General features: G+C 46.7%; 1 protein-coding gene across 4 annotated transcripts in view; it reads left to right on the top strand.

Moving 5' to 3' along the window:
- The window catches only part of Grid1 (glutamate ionotropic receptor delta type subunit 1), a 725743-nt gene that overhangs the window by 40939 nt on the left and 661486 nt on the right, over positions 1–23318 (top strand). Inside the window, exon 1 of one of the 4 annotated variants that reach the window (XM_050140755.1) lies at positions 2954–3172. The exons of 2 other annotated variants lie outside the window; for them this stretch is intronic. The gene's annotated coding sequence lies outside the window, so the exon portion shown is untranslated. Of the gene's footprint in view, positions 1–2953; positions 3173–21277; positions 21297–23318 lie in introns of those variants that run through there. One more of the 4 variants, XM_050140756.1, reaches the window with a different exon arrangement.

Genomic DNA, 23318 nt, shown 5'->3' with positions numbered 1-23318 from the left:
CAAAGGCCAGCATGGATTGTGGGAAGTACTAGCATGGCTGCTGTGTGATGGAGATGACCACGCCCATGTCTGATGTAATATGCAGAAGGGAGCCAGGGAGGATGCAATTCCTAGGCCCAGCTCTGTTTCTTTCCTCACCGAGCACCAGAGACGTACCCACCTTCCATGCATCCTTGTGCCGAAAGCCCCATTCCGTGCCTCAGCCATCTTGAAGATCTCACTGACTCTGGGAAACCCGGCCCCTGCTTCGTGACAAAGCACAAAGTGATATCTGCAAAGAGCGGTCAGATCTGTTGAAAGAGCTATGAAAAGCTGTCTCCCTGGTATATGGGAGGCAGCCAGGCTGAAGTGCTGCAAGGGTTGGGGCTATTAGGAGAAGCTGAGGCCTTTAAAAGGACCTGAGGGGGGTCTCTCAAGGGATCCCTATGCCCTTAGTAACCATTAAGGCTGACAACCTTACCTCTGCCACTGGGACGGTTTGTAGGCCATGGCTGTCTAGTCTCATGTTTCTGAGGAGCCGACACCAGTGGGCTATGGTACTTAAGCACCTGGAACTTTTCTTTCTGCCAGCAAAGCCCAGGCTGTGGGAGCAGAAGGACTTAACTAGGAGAAGGTCCTTGGATGCTGATCTTCTAATGAGAGCTGGGAAAGCCCCCATAGCTTCCCCAGGAGCAACAGCTAAGATAGTGGGGTAAAGGCCCCCACTGCTCCCTACCTATCTATACTTCCTTCTTCTGGCAGAGGTGAGAATGCCACAGGGGCCCTCAGGAAAAGCGATTGTGTGGAGAATCTACTTTCAGAAGATAAGATATAGTTGTAGACAATTGAAAACACCACCACACGTGCATATCATTACTTTACAAGTGCTTCCTCCTTGGGTCATTCATAACTTGACCCGTTGGTACCCAGTCACTCTGTTAGGGGTGGAGATGCGGGCTTGTGGGTAAGGTGACCCAGCAGGCAGGAGCCAGGCTGGAGGGACAGCCCTGGCAACCGAAGGGAGTTGTAGGGTTGGTGTCTGGGATGAAAGAATGAGAACGGGCTAAAGGGACAGCTCTGCAGACCTGGGCCGAGTCCTGAGCAGGGCACAAGGGTGTTGACTGGAGTATAGCGAACCTTCCTCAGAGGTGGGAGGGATGGGCACCCAGGAGGGATGTGCAGATGAGTGACTGTTAGGGGTAGGAGTGGGAGAGAGCTGGAGGGTGGGGGTGACTGCCTGGGAGGCTGGATTAGAGAGGAAAGGCATGAATAAATGGATGGAAGATAGTTGGGATACACACACACATACATTTACATGCATATATATATGGCTACATGATTGCAGGGAGATATATGTGGGTGGCTAAAGAAAATACATAGGGTATGAATTGCTGGGTGGGAGGACAGTTGGATGAAGCGGTACATGAGTGGATGTATAGTGAGATAGGTTAGCAGAGGCAGAAGGGTGCATATTGTGGGGTAGGAAGCAGATCAGGTAGGTAACATACTAAGTAATAAAAAAACATGACTATGGCCAGCTCGGCAAAAAATCCAGTTCGCTGTACGAGTCAGAGGTTGTGTCGGTTCTAAAGAGCTGCCTAAACTCAGACTCCTTAGAGGAACAGTCCTCACCCCACTTCTGGGCCATAGGACCCATGCTCCTGACCCCTCTGCATGGCTTCTGCCACCCTGGCCTGGGTAGGCGTAGCTACCTGGGCTCAGGGAGTACTGGCTAGGATGTGTGGATGTGCCAAGGCTGTGCTGGGATGGGTGGGAGGGCAAGTCTGGCCTTTGCTTTCTGGAGTCCCCACCAGCCAATGTGCTAAGTGCTTCTAGGCATTGCTCTTTATTTTTCCCCACAACTGGGGAGGCTTAATGTGACTTGCTCAGGGCCCTGCTGCTTGATAGAGGCAGGAAGTCACAACAGATAAGATGCTGGTGACCGATCTGGGCAGGGCAGGTGGAATAGAGTCTGGACTGCAGGCCCAAGCAGAGGGAGGAGCCCATGATTCTATAATTGATTAATAATTCCAAGGGGCTTGGTGACTTAGCAGTGGGGTTCTGGGCTCAACACTTGTATAGGTTTCCTAATGCTTCTGTAGTAGGTACTAGGACACTAGGCGTGGGTCTAGAATGATAGCCCCGCATTCCAAGCTCAGTGTGGAGATCCAGGACAGCTGGAACTTATGTGACAATATTGGAGCGAGAGAATCATTGGGCAAAGAGTCAAGGTTAGTCTCATAATGGTTCTGAAAATGACTTGTTTCTACTCTGTCTTGGGTATTCCTTGCAACCCACTTACCCTTTCCTTCTTGGGAATACTTGTCAAGGTTGCCCAAACACAGCAGAAAATGTGTCCTCAGAATGCCTGAAGCTTCCATTGCCATTTTTGGGCTAGGTTAGCAATTCTTTTCAATTTCTTCTGGCTGGGTATTCCAGGAAGTGTTTACTCTGGGTATTAGAAAGGCAGATGCTACCTGACAGGAGCCCCTGAGATGGGCACTGAGTCATCACCCACCATTGTCTTCTGATATCATAGCTGATGTCTTTTGTGTTTGGCTAAGGAGTCCCCTTAGAAACGCATGCCCTCAACACTAGTTGAAGGCAGTCAGCCCCGCCTCTTGCTTCAGAGTCTCAAGAGGGAAGATCCAGATGCCTTCCACGTTGGAGGAGGCAGAGGAAGCCGAACTTAGCAAAGATAAAGCAGAAATCCCAAAAAGTAATTTTAGTGCGTTAGGCTTAGATGGGAGACTGTTTCCAGATCATTTAGTTTACGGATGGCGATAGGTTAGTGGTTAGATTAGCAGGAAGCCAGTCAGCTCGAAAGGAGGGAATTAATTTATGAAATTGCAAAGGGGAAAATTGTTTGCAAGAAGTCTAGCGGTTTTGTTGTAATAGCTCTGAGTTTAGCAGAAACAACAAGCGCTGGCAGGCCTAGCTGTCCATCACAGAGCCGGCGACTAGGAGCGCCCATCAGTGGGCTAAGAACACTCAAGTGTTTTTGGCATGTTCTAGCTGGAGCTGCAGCCTTCTTCTGGCCTTCCTGATGGGGAGACAGCCATTCTTTCCCCATGGATTTCCTGGGATTTGGCACTGAACTTCTGGAACCTGGAATCTGGACCGCAGGCTGGGATTGCAGGAGATTTGGTGACTGATAAGCAAGCCCAGGGACTCGGCTGCATCTTGAATCAAGGTCGTATCAGAGGGGAACTTCTGGAAAGGTTGCTCTTCCTGCTTCTGTGTCACGCTGAAAGAGATGTGGAAGGGACCTGAGTCTAGAGAGTACCCCATTCAGCTCACAGTTGTCCTCTGTGCTTAGCTTGTGAACCCAGGAGATGGCCTGGCAAAGCCAGAGGTATAGGCCTCCATTTCTTAGCCCGTGAGCTAGTATTTAAGTGACCTGGATAAGTCATGTCTCTCACAGCCTTTGTCTCCTCAGCTGTTAAAATCTCAGGATTGTGGTGACGATGACCCAAGAAGATGCCTGCAAGGGACTTGGTATGGTCAGCCCTAGGGAATGGTAGCTGCTACAATTATTATGGTCATCATTAATGGCCAGGAAGTTAATCAGAGCCTGCCAAGTCCCAGCTAGTGGTGCCCTTCTACTGCATCCCACTCGAGGATGTGCCTGTCCTTTGGGCTCCTCTTTCTCCTCCCTTCAAGCCCAGAGCAACTTCTCTGCCTTGAGTTGCTTGTCTCCACTCAGCCCTGAAGCAGATGCTGCCGCTGAGCTTGGGGCTGGGGCTTGAGTCTCCTAATGGCTGTGTGAGCTCTGCCCTGTAGCTCACATGACCCTGGAGAAAGTGCCTCTGAGTCTGATGTCATAAAGATCTGCTTTGCTGTTCCTGCTGCCGCTTTTTCCTTGGGTGGGCTACCATGAACACAACCCCTGGGATTTGTCTGTGACATCTCCTAGTACAGGTGTTCTCTTCAGCACAGACTAGGTGGGTGGCACCTATGGGCATGGCGCAGTTTACAAAGGGCTTAGCTTTGCTAATTACCTGGTAATATGCAATCTATGGTGCTTTCCAGAAAGTGGAACATTTTGCTCACATTGCAGGGCTGGTAGGTAAAGGAGCTCAGATTGGAATCTTCCTCCGAACCTCTCTCCATCCATCTGCTCCTTGCAAGGCCATCTAACTCTCTGTGGCTGGTCTGTGGGGAGTGGAACAAAGGCCTCTACAGATCCAGGAGGAACACCATGAGTTGGAGCAGCTCGGGAGGGAAAGGGAAGCACCCCAGATTCCCCACAGTGACTAATGAAGGATGCGCTTGCTTAGGGGGTGTATAATGAGTCCTCTTGTCGTTAGCTCTTGCAGAGAAAGGGACCAGAGGTCCTTTTTTAGGGTGTTTAGTGTGGGGTTTCCAACTGGAGCTCATTTTCCCAGGCTCCACTTAAGCCTCACCACAGACAGCCATCTCTCCAGGTTGAGGGACTTTCTGCTTTGAAAATGAAATGACTCTGATGTCGTCTGAGCCTGAAGGAGCTAAGCCATCTGGAAACATTTGGAGATAGGCTCGCTTTGTTTCCACCCACATTTAACTTTGCAATAGCCAAGGCGGTCTGAACTTTGCGGAAGCGCTTGCTCAGCAGAAAGGGCCTGTGTGGTGGCACCCAGCCACAAGGCACTTTGCACAAATTACAAGTGCTGGGAAACAGGGCCCAGCCCTGAGGGAGAAGTGGGATCCCCAGTTTTGCTGATGGGGGTGGGCATCCGGGCTTGACTCATGCAGATAACCTTTGGAACCATGTACCCCGAAGTTTCAAAGCCAGTGGCTTCAGGCAGGGGGTTGTCAGCGGAGTTTTGTTTTAGCTTCCAAATTCCAAGATCAGGTTGATGGATGGATAGAAGGAGTGTGGCGTATCTCTGTTTGTCCCCATTCAGGAGCCTGTGTTCTTGAAGTCAGAAACAGCTTCTTTGGGTGTGAAATCTGGCATGGTAGTCTAGGTGTTTCTGTTGCCTGGCTGGAGGCCCAGATGGGAGACACTCATATCCATGGACTTGGAGGGAGTGACATATTGTCATGGGGCTACATTTGTAACATGATGGAATATTATAGGAGCAAGCATGTGTGTGGCAGTTACCTGCTGTCCCGTTTGGGTCTTCTGGCTGCCTGCTGGAAGCTGGGTAAAGCAGTGGGAAGAATAGGACAAGAGACAGCTGGAGTGCACTCAGTGACATTGATTTCAAGGACATTTCTTTTTAGTCGTATATGGTGTGTGTGTGTGTGTGTGTGTGTGTATTCAGACACACACTTACATGTACATGTGTGTAGAGGCCAGATGTTGATGCTGGGTGGCTCTGTCTATTGTTCTCTACTCTGTTTTTCGAGACATGTCTCTCACTGACCCTGGAGCTCACAATTTTTTTTTTTTTTTTTTTTTTTTTTTTTTAGTCTGGCTGGTCAGCTGGGATTACAGGCTTGTACCACCATAGTTACCATGAGTGCTTAGGGTCCGAACTCAGGTCTTTTATTATTTTTAGTTCATTTTTGTGTGTGTGTGAGGTCAGAGGAAAACTTATGGGAGTTGGTTCTCTCCTGCCGTTATGTGTGTCTTAGGGGTTGAAGTCAGGTTGTGAGGCTTGGCTGCAGGTACCCTTACCCAGGTGGCCATCTCACTAGGCCAGCCCTTGGGGGCTCATACTGGCACAGCAACTACTTTAGTGACTGAGCTCTTTACCCGGTCCTTTCAAGGTGTTTATCTGTGGGAGCCTGTCCTGGAACTAGATCTTGCAGACCAGGCTGGCCTCAAACTCACAGAGATCCACCTGCCTCTGCCTCCCGAGTGCTGGGATTAAAGGCGTGCACCACCACCGCCCAACCCTAAGGTGTTTATTTGTATCTCTCAGCCCTGGCTTCCTGTTTGCAAAAAGGGGGATAATACCTCCATGGACTAGGGTGTGATGGCTGATGCCTTGGTTTCCTGGCTAGTAGGGGAGGTGATCACCTCCCTCTTTTCCGCCTACCCTCCTGTTCCTCTTGGCCACATCTTCCTCCACTGTGCCCCACGAGGCCCTTTGAGATGGAGTGGCTGGAAATCTATCACACTCACCTTCCTGTACCCTCTGCTGTCTGGTCTGGAGATCTGAGCTTGGAGATAACAGTTATTACTGAGCAGAGACGGCCAAGTTGTAAATTTCTTTGACTTTGGCTTTTTTGGAAGTTCCAAAAATAAATGTGGGGACATTTCAGTCTCCAGCAGCCTGGGGTTCACACGGCATCTCTGAGCAAGACGACAGAAGGATTTCTGGCGAGTCTGGCTGGGTCTTAGGAGAGTAGCCACCACTTCTGGAGTTTCCATCATTCTGCACAAACCACACTCGAGGGCAGTGTGAAGCCAGGAGACTACACTTGCTTACGCCATGGCCCCGCATGGCATGAGTTTTTAGCAAAGGCACCAGTAGGCTGAGGCACAAAGCTGTGATTAGGGTCTTTGGGATCTAGGGCACATTAGAACCGTCAGCTACACTGTTGAAATCTGATTAATGTTTTCCCTAAAGCTGGGGAGCACCATGGCTCTGGATATAAACAACCGCAGTGTGGCTCTGTCCTAAGAAGCCTTTTAGAGTTTGGTCTACTGGGAGCATGGCATCGTGGGGACTGACTTGGGGTATTGTACTCTGCCTAGTGGTCACATGTCTGGCTGGGGGATCTAGGCTCAGGGCAACTGCTCTGAAGTTGTTCTGGGTCAGGATAAAGTTGGGCAGGGAATACTGCCTGACCTCTGGGTTCCAGCCGTGGAAGCAATAGACATGATTGCTATCTGTGCTGCTCATGGGGCTCATACATGCCCTGGAAAGTGGACTCAAGCAAGGGAACGTGGATTTGAGGGGTAGCATAAATTTGGGTACATCTAGTTGTGAGGGTGATGTGGACAAATGGAAGGCCGTTGTCTGCCCTAGATGCCTGCAGGTGGTATGTGTGGGAGGAAGGGCAAGAATAGGGCTCCAGAGGCTGGGCTCATGGAAGGTCTGGCTTCAATAACTGTCACAGGATAGACTCCTAACAAGGGGCTACAGAGGAAGAGGGACTTCAGTGCAATCTTTTATCTAACTGCAATTTAGAAGGAAGGTTATTAATTCCATTTGAAACTTACTGGACTTATTTTCGGTGGCTCATAAATGGTGGTAACCATAGAGGCTGGATGTCACATGGCTGGCTTTGGGTTTCTTCTAGATGAGGATACTGCTTGGAAGAGCAGATGAGGTGGTGTCACCCTTCAGGTCTTTACTCTGGAGGAAAGGTGAATGTGCCTGTTGGAAACCCAGGGAACAAGTGCCCTGCCCAGGACTCCCAGCATGTAGCCTCTGCTCTTCACTGTCTGTCTGTCTGTCTGTCTCTCTCTCATCTTTACATTTATTTATTTAAGAATTTTATACAAGACATATTGAGTATATTCATTGTTTTCTTATGGTGCTGAATATGGGACCCAGGGCCTGGAGCACACTGAATGCTCTCTACCACTGATCAATGTGCCCAGCCTCAGTCATCCCTTTTTGTGCGTGTCCCCATTTTTGGCTCTTCCTGAAGGATGGATCTTAAAAGGAGTGTTGCTAGGTGGCTTGGCCTGCTGTGCTTTTGTTGATGATTTTGTCATTAGTGTGAGGAGGGGCCCCTTCCTGGGTGGCTGAGAATGGGGCCCTAGGATCTAGTCTCATCTGGATCCTGTTTTCACTCTGCTCAATTCAAACTGTGTTCAGGACTCACCTTACTCTTGTGGTCTCAAAACATTAATACTCTGTAAGCTTCCTATCCCCTTATCTCTGCTGCGACTTTATAAATCCCAGGAGCCGAGACAAGCTCTCCTAAATCTACCATTTACTAGATCATCTTTCTGCTGACATTGACAACTTCTCATCATAAATAACAGAGTGACTGTGCTCTTAGAGACCCTCCAACTGGTGTGCTTCATACACTTTCAGTTGGACCTCCTTCATCCTCCTTTTGCTGCACGACACACTTTCCTTTTGATCCCTGCTACCATGTAGAGCACATTCCCACTGAAGCGGTCACCAAAGACCACTCAGGCCAGGAGCATAGGGCTTCTGCCAGTTCCTTTAGGCAAAGGTGGCCCTTCCCGTCCACATGCCAGGATGCTGTGCAGCAGTCATGGTGGATTTCAATCATATATTAACAGATTCTGGAAGTGGCTTTGGGGTTTTGGCCAAGGATCAGGGCTTCATTTCACATTCTTGGAATGGAAGAGGTACGTAGTTGAACACTTGGAGGAGGGCTTAAGTTATGTGTCCACAAAGGTAGAGAAGCCGTTCTGGCAGGGCAGGCTGGGAAGTAAGTGTCCAGGTGGAGTGGCTTAGAGGAGGAAAGAGGCAGGGTGCTGGAATGGACCAGGGTCCTGGAAGACTGAAAGGTAGAATTCTTGCTGAGAAGGTGGCCAGGAATGGGAAGAAAGAATGGTGGTCCTGAGAGGAGATGGGGTATGGAACATGATTCAAAGGGTAGAAGGTTATATATAGGCTATGCTCATAGCATTTTTGATCACTTGACACAAGCCAGGGTGATTTGGAAAAAACGAATCTCAACTGAGAAAATTTCTCCATTAGATTTCCTGTAGGCAAGTGTTTGAGGACATTTTTTTGATTAATGATTGATATAGGAGGGCCAAGCCCAGTTGGGCAGTGCCACCCCTGGGCAGGTGGCCCTGAGTTGTGTGAAGAATCAGGCTGAACAAGCCAGCAAGCAGTGTTCCTCCAATGCCTCTGCTTCAGTTCCTGCCTCCTGGTTCCTGCTTTGAGTTCCTACCCTCACTTTCCTCGGTGTCGAGCTGTGGCCAGAGAGTTGTATGTGGAAGTAAATCTTTTTTTCCCCAAATGAAACTGAATTAGAATACAGGGAGTGTGGTCCAGGGAAAGATGGTAGACTTGTGAATGTGTTCAAAGGATAGGTCTATATAAAGTTCTCTATCTCTGTCTGTCTGTCTGTCTGTCTGTCTCTCTTGTTCTCTCTCTCTCTCTCTTGTTCTCTCTCTCTCTCTCTCCCTCTCTCTCTCTCTCTCTCTCTTACACACACACACACACACACACAGTACTGAAAAATGAAAGGGGCACTAAAAATGACCTTATTTTTCAGTACTGGGGAACCCAGGCTTTGTATGTGCCAGAACAGTGCTCTGCCCCCAAGCTACGCCCATGACCTGTGTTTTCCCTGAGAACAGAGGATTGCTGCAGACACCGGGGGTTGAGCTCAAGCTCTCAGTTCTCCTGCTTCTGCCTCTTGGGTTCTAGGATTATGGGTATTTGCTACAGTGCCAAGCGTTTCTTTCATGTAGCTTTATTACTTATAATTGATGGGTAACAATGTATGTGTTCTTTGGTCATGATGGCACATGCTCATACTTCCAGCTATTCAGGAAGCAGAAGCAGGAGAAATATACATTTGAGAACAGCTTGGGCAATGACCCTGTCTTACAATAAAAAGGGTTTGTAGATTTAACTCAGTGGTGAAGCACTTACCTTGTTTGCTCTGGGTTTACCTCCTTGTTCCACAAGAAGCACATATTTAAAATGTGTAATATGTACATGTAATAAGTACATGCTCAATACACATGTACTTGTGAAGTGATTGCCGCAGGCAGGGTGATTAGCATATCTATCACCTCATATATATATTTGTGAGAACATGTGTAATTCTATATGCAAATAGAGTATTACTGAACATAGTCGCTGGGCTGTGCATGAGGTCTTGAGAACACATTTAAATAGAAAGTTTGTACCCTAGACTGAAATCTCCCCGAGCCTCCACCACAGTCCTTGGCCGTGTTCCAGTCTCTGTTCCTACAAGTTTGCCTTCTTTAGGTTCCACATGAAAGTGAGACCACACAGTGCTTGTTCCTCTGTGTCTGTCTGTCTTCAAACATATTCTTCTCTAGACCATCCACAGTTCAGGACATGGCAAGATTCCCTCCTTTAAAAGGCTAAATAATGCTTCATTATGTATATGTGGACTACATTTTCATTATTCATTCGTTGATGGACTCTTAGGTTGTTGGAATGTCTCAGCCATTCTGAATAGTACTGCAATAAACATGGGAGCTAAAACACCAATTTCAGTCCCTTTGGCTCTCCAGAAGTGGAATTGCTGAATTATATGTTAGTTCTATTTTTAGGGTTTAAAGGATGCTCCATGTTATTCCTGCAGTGGCTGCACCAATTTACAACCCAGTCAGTGGTGTGCAAAAGTGGTGTGCAAAATCTCCCTTCCTCCAGATCCTTGCTAATACCGGTTATCATTTGGGGACACAAGGGCAATTTTGGAAGCAGTAGACGTGTTTATCACTCAGGCAGTGGTGATGATAACACGAATTATGTGCTATGTCCTATGCTGAAAGCCACACAATTGTATGAATTGATCACATGAGTTTTAATATGCCAATTATACCTAAAAAAATCCCACAAAACTCCAAAACAAACCAGGTTAAGAATAAAGAAATAAAAGTAAAAAAGACTGGGTAGCCCTCAGTTCTCAGCCCTTTGTGTGTGAGCGCACTGTGAATGAGGCAGGTCAGCACCTCGGACAGCACCAAGCGCGCTCATCGCCTCAAGCAGGCCTAGAGCTCCTGATTCATCACGAGTTCCGAATGACATGGTTCCCTGCCTCTCTCTCTAGAACTTGTAGTTTTAGGGGCCTTATGTGTCTTCATATTGACTTGCCTTTCATAATCTTTGGGTTTGTGTTTCGGGGGAGACCCTCATTTTTCAGGCTGGGTTGGATCTCTTTAACCCCTCTCTTTCCCTCTCTTTTTCCCAGCTTCCCAGCTCCAACTGGTGCCTTCTTGAAACGAGTTGCAGGGATAGGAGAGCAAGTAAGTGGTAGGGGGCTGTGCCCAATACAGGAGGCTGTAGCAGCGTGGAGACCTGGTTTCTTAGCTCAGGTGACCACTGATTTATACTCTTCAGTTTTTTAAGATAGTTTATTCTCTCTCTAGGGAATGCTATAATTAGGGATGGTTTCAAAGTAGTGAGAGAGGCGTGGAAAAACAGGGTCTTTCCCATGGCCTTAGCTTGAAAGATCCTAGACCAATCACCAAGGTTCATTAGCATCCACTGACCAGGGACGCCAGGGACAGACAGCAGTTAGCTGGGCCATGGGGTTCTAGTGCGAGAACTAAAGTCAGGGCCGCAAAACCAGGATTTCTGTTATGCTTGGAGGAGGCTGGCCAGTCCTTTGTTTGTGTGCAGATATGCCTACAGTCTGCTGGGAAGCCACACTTAGGCGTTTCCTCTTCTCTGCACCCCACATCAGGTAAAGACATCATTGTCTGTGGTTGAGACATTGGAGGAAGAGTTCCCAAATGTAGAGTGGACTTGAAATGCTCCCTCTTCTCCAGTTACGATAGGGTGACCTGAGCTAGGATATGGGGGTGCACACTCTGAAACTTACAGTGCTTCTTTGTGGGTGTCTTTTTCTGAGATTTTAGCTCCATGAGCCTCAGGTCCCTTCCCTGTAAAATGGGGACACCGTTGCCTACTTTGAAGAACTGTTGTGAAGAACACAAAGTAGAGAACATGCCTGGGCGAAGAGGAGCTGAAGTGACCTGTGGTCCCCTTTCTGAGTCCCCAGAGGAATTGGATTCTGGCCCTAGGGAAGACTGTGTTCTGGCCCTAGGGAGCATTGTGTTCTGGCCCTATCGAGGACTGTGTTCTGGCCCCAGGGAGGACTGTGTTCTGGCCCTAGGGAGGACTGTGTTCTGGCCCTAGGGAGGATTGTGTTCTGACCCTGATGGGGGGGGGCACGATGACTGGGTTCTGGCCCTAGGGAGGATTGTGCTGAAAGGCTCAAATCCTGTTGATTCTGAGAGCCAGTGTTTCCTCCCTCAGCATGAGGAGACTGACCAAGAAGCCCCCAACCTAAAAAAAAAACCCTTCTCCTACTCCTGCCTCAGTCTTTGGAGCCTCTGGGGTGGATGATGCTCTATTCTAGGGCTTGAGAATGAGAGGTAGGCACTGGGGACTAAAAATCCTCTGCTAATTCACCTACATCTCTGTTCTTTGAGTTTTACACAATCATAAAGCTGGGATCAAGGCCTGGCTAGGTCACTTTAAGAGAAATAAAAGAAAGATTTATGGGACACACCTCAAAGCAGGCTGCTTCTCAGCATCTCTGCTCCTGACTAGTAGAAAGAATGAGCACATGCATTGCAGATAGGGGGAGGGAGAGAGAGAGAGAGTAAGAGGAGGAAGAGAGAGCGAGAGAGAGGAAGGAAGAAGGAGAAGAAATGTGTTGAGATGAACCGACTGATTAGTTGGCTGGTTTTAAGGTATGAACTTCCGTGGTTGCAAGGCTGGGGTGCTGGCAGAGCAGTCCCGGAGAGAGGCCAACAAATTGGAGGCCTAGTAGGGTTGATTGGGCAGACACGGGAAATCAGCAAGCAGCCCTGGGGGCAGAATTCCCTCTGCTTTTCTCCTAAATCCTCTAGCTGATTTGATAAGAGACCCACCCACAGCATGGAAGATAATCTGCTTTCTTGAGTTCTATTGGTTTCAATGTTAATCCCATCTGAAAATCCCATCATAGCAGCTCCCAGGTTACAGTGCTTCTTGACTTGTGGTGGGCTTCTTCCAGATAAACTCAGCGTAAATTGAAAGCAGTGTAAGTGGAGAACGAGTTTAACACTCTTGCCCCATCAGTCATCCTAGCCTGGCAGCGTAGTGTGCACTGGTTGTTCACCCTGGTGATCATGCCGACTGGGATCTGAAGTTCACTGCAGGTGCCTCGTGTTTCAAGAGAGGATGGACCACCCACCATTAGCCTGGGAAAAGAGCCAGGTCCAGAATTCAAAGTTGACAAATTGTAAGCCCAAACCATTATAAATGGAGGACCATCTGTAGTGTTTGACCAAACTACTGGCCATGGTAGCTTTGCCAAATTGAGACATAAAATTAATTATCACAGGGACTGGGGAGACAGCTAGTTGGTAAAGCGCTTGCTGTATAAGCACGAGGACCTGAGTTTGGATCCCCTGAAATGACGTAAAAAGCAAAATGTGGTAGTGCATTTATGTAATCTTAGCTCTGGGGAGACAGAGGCAGGAGATACCTGGAGCCCTCTGGACAACCATCCTAGCAAAATTGATGGGCTTCAGGCTGAGTGAGAGACCATATCTCAAAAAACAAGATAGAAAGAGGTTGAAGAAAACATAAGATGTTGACTTCTGACCTTCCTGTGCACAGGCACGAATGCACACTCACATGCACACCTGCATATGTAAACATATGATGCCATTCCTCCCTCCCTCCCTCCCTCCCTCCCTCCCTCCCTCCCTCCCTCCCTCCTTTGTCCCTCATATTTCGTCATCATCCAGCTCCTCACAGTTTTCCCTAGTTCATGTGAGGGCCAGATTTGAGAGCATCTCACATTGCCAGCAGAGAGAAGACCATGCACGCTGGTCTCTGACCTCTCCTTCTGTGTGTCCCTGTCTGTCTTGCATTACCCTCCTTTCCTTGTGGCCTTCATTTTTCAGCCTGTAAAGTGAGACTGAGAGCTGGTGCCTTCCAGGAATGCTGGAGGCTGGCTGAGTGCATGGATATGACAGGGTGCGGGGTCACGAGTCCTTCATTCAACCTTTGGTACTTTTTCCTACAACAGCCTTAGCACCTCCTTCACTCCTGGGTTGAGGTCATGGGCAGAAGTAGAGTTCAGCTTTGTGGGTGTCTACTGGATCCAGGTCAGGGCCCATGAATAGGTTGAACCTTCTGTGAGACTGTCAGCACAGCCAGGATTGAGTAAGATGCAGGCTCAGAGGGAGCCAAGTAGGGCAGCTGAGGCTGGGACATGGAGCGTGCAGCGTGGGGTAGGAGGAGGTGAGATCTCCTGTTCTTGTCTTCCTTATTGTCACCAGGCTCCTCACTCCCTTTCTTGGTGCACATTAAACATGCAGCTTTTTAAAAAGAATGATTTTTTTAAACATTTTTCTGTTCATTGGTGTTATGCCTGCATTTATGTCTGTGTGTGAGTGTCAGATCTTGGAATTACAGACAGTTGTGAGCTGCCATGTGGGTGCTGAGCATCGAACCCAGGTCCTCTCGAAGAGCAGTCAGTGCTCTTAACCACTGAGCTGTCTCTCCAGCCCCAAACATGCAGCTTTGTGATCCCAGGAGGGAAAGCAGAGAATGCCAAGTGCAGCATGCGGATTGAAGTCATCCATTGAGGATGGCAGGGAGGGGGTTCAGTGAGGGCAACTGTGTGAGCGAGCGGAGGACTGTTCCCTTAGAATACTCTGGGCATCCCCTCTGAGCCAGATAAGAACAGATAGGTCCATTCTCAGGGCCAAGGGCTCAACAGCAGCGAGTGAGAGCATTTAATAGTCCATCTTCTCATGATAGACTGAGAATGCCCCGCGAGAGCATCCAGATGGGTGCGGGGTGGGGAATTGGAAAGGGCAGCATATCAAGAAGAAATGAGCAGAGGCTAAGAAGGGAAAATTGGTTGGGTCTTTTAAAGGTCAGTTAAGTCTAGAGATAACATGCTGAGGTGGATCTTAGCGTGTTTAGAAAGGCATGCGTTCAGGACAAGCCTCATTACCCAGACTGCTGCATCTGGGCGTCCAGAAGAGAGTTTAGGCAGGGCTTCTCATCAGCTGCACATGGAATCAATGAGCTGCCATTGCTACTGCCCTAATCACATCTCTTAACAGCTGGGTCTAGTGGAGCAATGGGAGATGTCCCCATTAGAAAGCCCAGTTGTCTTCTCTCTAAAACAGGGTAACAAAACTGTCTGATGGGACAATGAAGAGCAGGGAAGGGGCATGTGCCTCTCTTCTTGCTGAGTCAGATCCTTGTCATGTGTGGGATGTACTAAGTCCCAAGTAGTACTAAGTACTAAGTAGTGCTAAGGCCTACTCATGTGATACTATGTCTAATGAATAGAATATTCCTTTCTTTTGCTTCTAAGTTTGAAAGAGTCATTTTTATTATTTAAATTATGTGTCTGTGTCTGGGTTTAAGTATACATACATGAGTATAGGTGCCCTAGAGGCCAGAGGAGTTGGATTCCTGAGGAAGTGGAGTTATAGGCCGTTGTGAGCCATCTGACATGGGGGGATTTGAACTCAGGCTCTCTTCAGAAGCAGTTCATGCTCTTGACTGCTGAGCCATCTCTAGTCCCTTTACTCCCAGTTTTCATCATGAAACATTTTCATGCAGTTGGAGAAACAGTTTGGCTAGTAAAGACGGAGCATCCTAATACAGAGATCTGAAATCTGAGATGCTCCAAGATCTGAAGATTCTTAGATCCTAATGACACCCCAAGCAGAAAATTCCTGCTGTGGAGGCACAGAATTGTTAAAAAGAATAAAAATTTCTTCAGACCGTGTGGCATGTATATTGTCTTCATGAAACATATATGGATTTTGTTTTGCTACAAGATATCTCGTTATGTACATGCAGAGTCTCCAAAATCGCTTCTGAGGTTCCTCTTGTCCCAGTTGTTTAAAATTGAGGCACTAACCTCTTTAGTGTATGTCCACATACCCATCATCTGTATTTAACAGTTGTTAACATTTTTGCCATATGTCTGCTCCATCTACTTTGCTTTTGAATTATAAAATAGATAGCAGACATCATGACATTTCATTCATAAATACTGTGGTTTTAGCTAATCATTGAAAGAAGGGGGAGTACATTATTAAGAGAGTGAGAGAATAATTCACATAACCTTTACTGCAGTTTGTTGTGATAATTGTTTTACTATTGTTAGTTGTTTCTAATCTCTTGATATGCCTAATTTATATATTAAACTTTATTATGGATACATATAAGTAGGTAAAATATGGTACCTATAGTGACTGGTACTGTGTGGCGTCTAACATCTATTGAAGATCGTAGATTGGCTAAGGAAGAACCCCAGAGTCTAAATAGGCACTAGACTTGAAGATACAGTTGGAGATTTTCGTAACTGTCAAGATCATAATAATAATTATTAGCTTGGCAGTGGTGGCGCAGCCTTTAATCCCAGCACTCGGGAGGCAGAGGCAGGCATATTCTGTGATTTCGAGGCCAGCCTGGTCTACAAGAGAAAGTTCCAGAACAGGCTCCAAAGCTACAGAGAAATGCTGTTTTTAGAAACAACAAAAAATTATTTCTTAGCCTAATCTAACACGATTCATACTCATATTTGACTGGAATTGGTTCCAGTTAGGATGCAGCAGAGGACATTTTGTTGTTATTGCTCCCGAGTCCCCTCATTTAGGCACATGTGTGTCAGAACTACATGTACACATACAAATCACCTGGAGGTCCTACTAGTATGCAATGATTGGTACCTGAAATTTTCTCTTCTCGCAAGTTCTAAAGTGACATTACAGTTGGGCTGTTGAATGGGCTTTGAGTGGCAAGGGTTTAGAACAATCTCTTCATGTGTTTCTTTTAAAATTGCTATGTGTTTGGTATGCGTGTGTATATGCAAGTTTTGCACATGTGTGAATACGTGTGTGAGTACATGCACTCATATGCTCACGAGTCAGGATCCTCTCTCAGTCACTCCTCCATCTAATCAATGAGGCAGGGTGTCTTAAACCTGATGCTTAAACCTGATGGCTGTCTCACCACACCAACCAGCTTGCTCTTGGAATCTACTATCTCTGCCTTCCGAGTACTGGAGTCAGAGACAGGCTGCCACACCCTGCTGACAGTTATGTGGCTTCTGAGGACTTGTAAATTCTAGTCCTCCTGCTTGCATGGCAACCACTTTAACCAGTGACTATCTCTAGATTCTTGCACAATCTCCTGTCTCCCTCCTTTCCTACATCCTGGAAGTAATGGTGAAACCACTGCTTCTTTCTTGTACAGTTGTCTGGGTCAGTTGTCTTGTAGAATCTGTCACCTGCTGGATCTAGCCGTTTGTTTCCCATTGTGTCATTTAGCTCCTTCCTTCCTTCCTTCCTTCCTTCCTTCCTTCCTTCCTTCCTTCCTTCCTTCCTTCCTTCCTTCCTTCCTTCCTTCCTTCCTTCCTTCCTTCCTTCCTTCCTTCCTTCCTTCCTTCCTTCCTTCCTTCCTTCCTTCCTTCTTGAGACAAGGTTTCTCTGTGTAGCTTTGAGCCTATCCTGGAACTAGCTCTTGTAGACCAGGCTGGCCTCAAACTCACAGAGATCCGCCTATCTCTGCCTCCTGAGTTCTGGGATTAAAAGTGCGCTACCACCACCTGGCTTGAGCTCATTTCTTTACCCCCGTATTGTCTGTAATCAAGGAGCTGGGCTTGGAGGTAACTGGAAACTAGATGTTAATGATGTGAACTCATGACTGGGGGTGCTGTGTGTTCTGTATTTCATATTTAAAACCTGCAGTTTGATTTAGGTCTGGACACTAAACTTTCATTCCCAGCTGCATTGTGTCCCCCTGGGGTTAGGCAAGTGTGACTGTTTGCATTTCCAGAGGTGAGGGAGGAGCCGCTAGCTAAGCTGGGCCCTTAAAGTGGTATTAGACCTTCTTTTATTCCCAGAAGGCACCGTAGACAGCTTCTCTCTCCTTCTAGGGTTATTAGAGCTATCTCTCATCCCTCTTCCTGTTTTTACCTCTTCATTCCCTGCGACATCCCTGCTGGGTGAGGACCACTACCTCTTTCTGCACCGCACCATCCCATAAAGTAAGTCCCATGGATGAACTGCTCACTATGTGCAGGATCCACCTGTCAGGCTGGTCATGTCCTGCAGACACTCCACCTGGGTGTGACCTTGATCGTGTACAGGGGTGTGGAGGACGGCTAGGGTTGGGCAGTGGAGCTGTGCTGGGAAGACACTCATGTCAGGAGCAGGGGTGGCATGGGGAAGACACAGTGACCGCTGGGAGACATGCACTGAGCCATAGCCTGTGGCTGAGTCCATTCTGGAGGGATGCATATAGCCATAGAGGCTCTTTCAGCTACAGAATCATGTAAGACCCTAGGGATGGGGTTATTTTTCCTGTATAAAAAACCTGCTACCCAAGGGCTGTGAATATTGGCCCTCCTAACAGTTCCAAAGCCTTAACAAGGGGGATGGGTTGCTGTTATCAATGATGGATCAATTTGTGGAACCTTTGGTACCAGTGACTCAGATAGTGTTCAGAGGCAGGGCTGCATGTGTTGACTGTCTCCTTCCAAGGCCTCTGGGGCCTCTGTCATCCATTGTCTTGCAAGGGTCAGGCATAAGATTATGATGGAATGTGTCTGAGGGTTCACTGTTCCCCTCTTTAGAGCTTGCCGAGCTGAAGAGAAGAGCACATGTGTGCAGGCTCAGGGGAAAGATAATGCTGTATAATTTTATATCTTTTTTTATGCCGTGGCTTAGCCACACACCATTAGCACAACAGGAAGGGAAATGAATGGCAATGAGGGGTGTCCGTGGCAGAGAGAGACGGATGGAGATGACTGAGTTGGGACATTTCAATCTGAAGTAGAAAGTCGAAAGCCACCCCGAGCAAGGATCTGTTGGGGTTCCACCCACACCTCCAGATTCAGAAGCATCTGGGTCACAGGCCAGCGTTACCTCTGAGCTTCCTTCCCTATTACCTGTGACTTGGTCTCCATGGTGACCGGGCCAGCTGTCTCTTTTCTCTGAGGTAGGCTATTTTATTTCTCAAATAAAGATTTCTTCCCTTACTCTTTTTGAGAGTGTGGGAGGACCTTTCAGGCTACATCCTGAATGGACTAGTGTTGCGGGGAGCTGGTACGGCATTCTCTCGCCTCATGCCGACCATTGTTCAGCTCCAGCAGCCTCAGACCAGCCAGCAGGTGTATGGCAGAGGTGGAAAGTGAGCCTCCACAACTGCTGCCCCTCTGACTCCTGCACTGTTCCCGAAGGGTCTGTCTTCTTGAAGCTTCTCCCCTGGCTATGGTTCTCTGGGCCAAACTCTGGGTTCTAAGCCTGTTTTTCATTTAGGGCTATAGGTGCCCGATTAGGGTAGAGCCCAGTTCCTTCTGCTCCATGGTTAACTACGGCTTCATTCATAAGTGTTTGGTGGCTCGATTGGGACTTTGAGAAGGCTGAGTTGTGTGGTATCAAAGGCAGGACCAAGTGGAGATGGTGAGGTATCTCAGGATGCCATACAGGGGTCTCCTGCCGCAACATGAATTCCAATATTCCCAGCCAGTGCCTGAGCCTACAGATATCACCAAACTTTGCTATGTTCCATCCTATTCATATGCACTTGTGACAAAATTCGGTTTATAACTTAGACAATAACTAAAAACTATAAAATTATGGCCATATACCGTAATAAAAGTTATATGAATGGAGTATTTCCTTTTCACAACCCCCCCCTGCCCCGTCCCACATTAGAGTGGAAACAAGGGCCTCAATGCTGGCAAATGTATTGGGGAGTCTTGTGGCTGGGGTGGCCGTTGTCAGAGGTATAGGAAGGAAGGTGAGGACACCAACTCCAGATTGAGTCCTGAAGGTGGGAACTTTTCCAGGGAGGTGGCGAGAGCTTCTGTGCCATCCCAGAAGAAGCACAACCCCCAGGCAGAATGGACCCCACTGAGCCCTGAGTTCCGGCTGAGAAGGGCCTGGGTCTGCCCACTACCCCTGCTCCCAGCATGCATTTCTATAGCTCACCGAAGTACACCAGTGAGGCTGACTACACAGCCAAAGAAGAACGCCTATGAACACCCCAAAATGCAGTTCCACCAGAATGGAAATGACAGAGCGGACCCCATGGCTGTATTTTCATTCTGTAAATTCCCTTCCAGTTCTTGGTCCATGGGCATGTTTTTAATCAAAACACAACTGCAGCTTTGGCTAACGGCTTTCTTTATTATACTGTAAACATTTTTCACTGTTGCTACATAGTTTTCGTAATTATCATTTCAATGGCTGCATAAATTGGCCATTAAGTTGATGTTCTCTAATTTTCTTAACCCCTTTCGTGAGAGGTTCAGATGTTGTAAGTTACACGGTGACAAACATCTCCTTAAAGTAGCCCTTTCTAGCTAATGAATGATTTGCTTAGAAAAAGTGAGATACCTGGGTCGAGACTTTTTATTTTGGTCCTTGGAATAGTAACTCCAAGTTGTTTTCAAAAAGGGTCGTTTGGATTTGCGTGTGTGTGTGAGATGTGACTTAAGATAACTCAACCTGCATTCAGTGCTTCAATGCTTCAATTACAAACCTTTGCTTCGCTTTCTTTATTTCTTTTCTTTTCTTCTTTTTCTGTTTGGGCTATTGTAATAGATGTGAAATGATTTCCTGTTTGATTTCTCGAGAGACAGAACCTTCTCCTCCTCGCGTCACCCCATAGGTGGATGTTCTGTTCAGCCCATTCATCAGGTGGCATCTTGAAGCCTTTTGAAAAGAACCATTCATATGAGTTTTTTACACTACAGAGTTAGCAACACTGTGCGGCCACTTTGCTACAAATGTTTCTCATAGACTATTTTAATCTTAGCTGTGTTGTTTGTTTCTTTTCCACAAAGCTTTTGTGTTTTCTTTTTTTCAAAGTCAGTTTTTGAGAAAGACTCTCACTAAGTAGTCTAGACTGGCCTTGAACTTTGGATCCTCCTGCTTGCCCCTGCAGAGTGCTGGGACTCAGGGCCTGTACTGCCACGCCCAGCAGTTTGGTACTTCTGATAGTATCGAATCAGTCATCTTTTTATTTATTTTCTTTTTGCCAGTATGATACTCAAAAAGATATTACTCTTTTAAAAAGAGAGAATTTTCTTTTCTGTTTTTTGCTATTAGATGCACCTGTTTGACCCTTTATCCCTCTAGAGTTTATTTTTCAGGGTGTGATTGTACAGTGTGTGTCTGAATTAATCATGTTTTCTCCAAACTACCAGCATAATTAATTTATTAATCAGGAATTCCTCTCCCCATTGTTTTGTTGACGGCTACTTCTAATACATTAAATTCCTGGTATAATTGGGTCTATTTCTGGATTTTAAAATTCTGATCCTTATTTCTATTTTTGTGCAATTCTCCAGTACCTTGATTATTATTGCTCTGTAATATTTTTATCTACTTCCCTCACATTTCTTTTCCTTTTCAGGAATTTTAGCTAATTTTCTCATCTGCTTATTTTCAAAATTATTTTAGAATTATTTTGCTTAATTCCTTAAATAAATTCTTTGGAGATTTTTGAGTGATATTGAATTAAATTTGTAAATTAACTTTTGGGAAAATTGTCATCTTTATAACATGCAGTCTTGCCAGCTGGGAACAGTTATTTTCTCTATTTAGTCAAAGAATCTTTTATAACTCCCTATTAAAGTTTACTGGCTTTATGTAGGTCACACACAGCTCCAGTGATGTTCATTCCTAAGTGCTTGTATCCCTTGTTGCCTCTTTTAGTGAGGTCTCCCTGTTCATTTCCCTGCATCTACACTATAAGGTAAGTGCTCCTAAAAATTCAAAATCCGAAGTGCTCCGAAGATTTTTTTTTTTTTTTGCACACAGACATCAAGAAATCATAAGTGGAAAACTCTACACCATGAAACTTTACTTCATGCACAAAATTATTAAAGATGTTATGTGAAATTACTTTCAGTCTAATGTGTATGTGGTACATATGGATCATAAATAGATTTTATGTGGAGACTTGGGATTCCATTCCCAAGTTGTCTCATTATGTATATATGCAGAGTTTCCAAATCCAATAAAAATCTAAATTCTAAAACCCCACTGATCATGGCTACTCAATCTGCTTGTGAAAGAATAATTAATTTTTAAAATTACATTTTTATTGATTATATAACCAAAATAGCAACAGCAACTGCAGCATTAAAATGAAAACGGAAGAGTCACCCACCTTCTTCCCCCTTGCATAAGGGAAAGGTTTAATTTTTCTGTGCTTCCTTCTAGAACTTGTCTGTAAGCAGATGATGGGCACAGCTGTAACCACAGTGGCAATCCGTTTCACATCCTCCAGCTCGTCTTACATCATATCATAATCATTTTCCCTCTCACCACTGAGATGTTTTGTTTATGGCCTCGTTTAGTGGTGAGCTGGGGGTACAGAATATTGGTTTCAAGGCCTTCTAAAGGCATGCATGAAGGTGTTAGAGTTGGGGTCTAGCCGGCAGCCACTGTGTGGAGGCCTCTTTGATGAACTCCTGGCTGATAGAGCGGGCTGCTTCCCAGCATGACTTGCCAGAGGTGACTATATCCTAGCTCCTGCAACCTCCCTGGCCACTGTAGGAACAGGGAGGCAGCCACAGTGTCTGCAGGCGATATGGGCAAAGTTGATTTTGACTCCACTGGTTGGAAACTGTCTCTCTCTGGTGCAGAGGAAGGCAGTGCCTTCTAGTGTCTTCCAGACCCCTTTGGCCTTGGTGCTAGGTAGCCATAGAGGCCCTGCAGTCGCCGTATCTTTGTTTCTGATCATTCTTGTTCTAAAATACTTGTTCAACATTTGTAGAATGTTGTTAGCTACTAGGGGTGTATATGAACAAGACAAGTATCACTGGACAGAACCCCAACATTCCAGTACTGGTGGGTGCTCAGTACACCTGTACACTGCCAGGTTTAGCTCCACTCCATTCTGATGCCCTTCCGCCTTCTCTCTCTTCCCAGCTCTATCCCTTCATCTCTTTCCCACGTCCCACTTCCCAGCAGCAGCAGACAGGACTTCCTGTGTTTCTCATTGAGAAGAGAGAGATGCCACTAGAGACCTTTCTCATGCTCCACCCCACCCCTGCCTCTTGGCTTGGCTTGCCATTGTCTGGGATCATTCTCTCTGTCCTGATAGCTTGCCCATACCCTGCTGGAGGCAGCCGTTCCCTTGGGTGCTCTGTATTTCCTCTTCCCTGCTCAGTGCCATTGCTCCAGTGAGTCCCTTGCCTTATCGTCCTCATCACGGAGATGCTTTATCTACTGGATTACTTCCTTGTGTGACAACTACATTGGGATATCATTTTTTAATTACAAAATTGATTTTATTTTTTATTTCATGCATTAGTTTACAAGATTTCAAGTCCCTTTGCTCCCTCCACTCTTTCCTGTGTCCCCTGTTTCCTTTTGAATTCATAACCTTTTACACACACACACACACACGCACACACACACACTGCTGAATCTATTTAGTGTTGTTCATATGTACACACGTTTAGGGCTGGCCACCTGTGATATTCTCTTAAGCAGCACTGGCCTGACCCTGATTCCTCTCTAATCATTGGCTGTTTCCTTCCCCCTCTACAAAGATGCTCTCCCCCTCCCCATTTTTTTTTTTTAAATATGGTGTTGCAGAGCCTTGGGCCCGCCAGGCAAGTGATCTACCATTGTTCTGCAAACCCAGCCTACAAGGAATCTTTCCAAAAGAACATTCCAGTCTGCCATGCTGTTCTCCCTTTGGCACCTGAGGCAGTGAGAGTGGGAGTTTGCTCTCGTGACTCCATTCGCCGCTCTTGTCAGCCAC

Source organism: Alexandromys fortis, unplaced genomic scaffold (assembly GCF_014885135.2).
Source record: "Alexandromys fortis isolate MF-2015 unplaced genomic scaffold, M_Fortis_MF-2015_v1.1 scaffold_46, whole genome shotgun sequence".
NCBI classification, from domain to species: domain Eukaryota; kingdom Metazoa; phylum Chordata; class Mammalia; order Rodentia; family Cricetidae; genus Alexandromys; species Alexandromys fortis.
Note: the sequence above shows the minus strand (reverse complement) of the source record. Positions and strands in the feature narration are given on the sequence as shown.